The 2,319-nt window shown below is 37.1% G+C and overlaps 1 protein-coding gene across 2 annotated transcripts in view; it reads left to right on the top strand.

The window, feature by feature from the left end:
* Positions 1 to 2,319, top strand: part of MRE11A (MRE11 homolog A, double strand break repair nuclease) — a 73,889-nt gene that overhangs the window by 9,403 nt on the left and 62,167 nt on the right. The gene's annotated exons all lie outside the window — the stretch shown is intronic.

The following is a 2,319-nucleotide window of genomic DNA, read 5'->3' on the forward strand; positions in this document are numbered from 1 at the left end:
TTACCACTGTTACTAGTAAATAAAATATTTTGGGAGGGATTTTTAGAGGCTGTGCAACTATTCTGTTTCTCCTTAAAGCTTGTCCACTAATTTTAGAATTCATTAGTGGCTCTTTCCTATAGCAGTTATAACTGTGCTGTTCTAATAGTGATTTTTTATTTTCCACATTCTTTCTACATTTTTTGATTGTCATTCTTTATTAAGGAAGATTTGTCCCTTGTCTCCCATTTATTTGTTTATTCAATTGTCTCTGTCATTAGGAGCTAATTCAATTGTTTATTAGTATGAACTCATTTTTCCCCCTTTGGGTTATAATTTAAACTGTTGTAATCTATTTTGTTGTTCAAATAAATTGTACCAGCTTTAGTCATTGGGTGTTCTTTCAGATTGCCTCCGATGTCCTATTGACATAGTAAATTCCAGAAGTAGTTTCAATATATGTAGGAATTTAGTATTTGATGAAGATGGCATCTTGTATCTCATATGAAAAATAGGGATTATTCAATAAAAGTACTAGGAGATGCTGTTACACATGTTTTGAAAATCTAAATGTGGAAAGGGCTTTCTAACTATGACAGAAATCTAGGAGCCTTAACAGAAAAGATTGGTACTTTTGTCTTTGTAAAAGTAAATTTCTGCATGACAAAAACTGCCTGAAGCAAAGTCAAGAGTGAGTTCAACAAGGAAGAATATTTGCAACTAATTCCAAATTAAGGTCTAATTTCCCCAATAGATAAATAGTTCTTTCAAGTCAATAAAAAAAATCCACTAGTTAATACCAAAAAAAGGTAAAGAATATAGACATAGTTCACAAAAAAGGAAATGAAGTGGCATTTGAACATGTTAAAAGAATATGAAAGATATAAAGTGAAGCTCATTCATAAGAAAGATACAAGCCCTGCCCGGTTTGGCTCAGTGGATAGAGCGTCGGCCTGCGGACTGAAAGGTCCCAGGTTCAATTCCAGTCAAGGGCATGTACCTTGGTTGCAGGCACATCCCTAGTAGGAGGTGTGCAGAAGGCAGCTGATGGATGTTTCTCATCGATGTTTCTAACTCTCTATCCCTCTCCCTCTCTGTAAAAAATCAATAAAATGTATTTAAAAAAAGAAAGATACGAAATGAAGTATACTGAAATATTTCTCTCCTATTAGATTGGCATAGAACAGTGATTCACAATCCTGGTGCTCATTTAGCTACTTAGGAATCTTAAAAAATACTTACGCCCAGACGTCAGGCCAATTCATCTCATTGAGTGTGTCATGGGCATTGGTATTTCTTAAAAGATTTCTTAGATAACTCGAACATGCAGTTAACATTTAGAACCATTGGCATAGATTTGAAAGCTTGATGATAAAGTATTATGTTGGTGGAATAAGGGGAAACTGTCTATTATGAATTTCCATCTATAATAATAAAAGTGTAATATGCTAATTAGACTGGACAGCCTGATGACCTTCTGGACGATCTTCTGGATGAAGCTGCAGCTGAGGCAGCCGCCGCGGCTGCGAGGGCCAAGCCCCTTGCACGAATTTCATGCATTGGGCATCTAGTCTATATATAGAAGGCTAATATGCAAAGTGTCCCTGGGGGAGTTCCACTGGGAGACCTGTGCACAAATTTTGTGCATCAGGCCTCTATTTGTATTATGTATAAATTTGTACAACCTCTATGGAGGGAAATTGGCAGTGGTTATCAAATTTAAAAAGGCACACGTACTCTTTGACCAGTAATTCCCTTTTAGATATTTTCCTGTCCTCTTACAAGCATGGCTTTGTACAGAATTACTGACTTGAGCATTATTTATAAGACAAAAGACTGGAAATGGTCTAAATGTCCATTGGTAGGTAACTACTTATAAACACATTATAATCAATACTGTGGAGTACTGTCCAGCCAAAAAAGCACAAGGAAGCTCCTTATGGACAGTGCAGAATGATTTTGAAAATATGTTAAATGATAAAGGTAGGGTGCAGTAATCGCTATTGTGCTGTCATTTGTGAAAGAAGGAAGAAGGTGTATTTATGTGCTTGTACAAATATAAGGTAATTTTGCAAAAATAAATGACAAATTAATGTCATTTGTCCCTGAGAAGGCGAGCTAGATGATTAGGGACAGGAGTGGATGGAGATATTAAGTTGCATAAGTAGAAAGTGATCGAGCTGGAATTTTTAGTCTGGGTCTTTGGATTTAAAAGTGAATGTGTTGCCCTAGCCAGTTTGGCTCAGTGGATAGAGCCTCAGATTCCAGTCAAGGGCATCAACTTCAGTTGCAGGCTCCTCCCTGGCCCAGGACCTGGTCAGGGCATGTGCAGGCGGGAGC

The sequence above is a fragment of the Myotis davidii genome, unplaced genomic scaffold (genome assembly GCF_000327345.1).
Source record: "Myotis davidii unplaced genomic scaffold, ASM32734v1 scaffold641, whole genome shotgun sequence".
NCBI classification, from domain to species: domain Eukaryota; kingdom Metazoa; phylum Chordata; class Mammalia; order Chiroptera; family Vespertilionidae; genus Myotis; species Myotis davidii.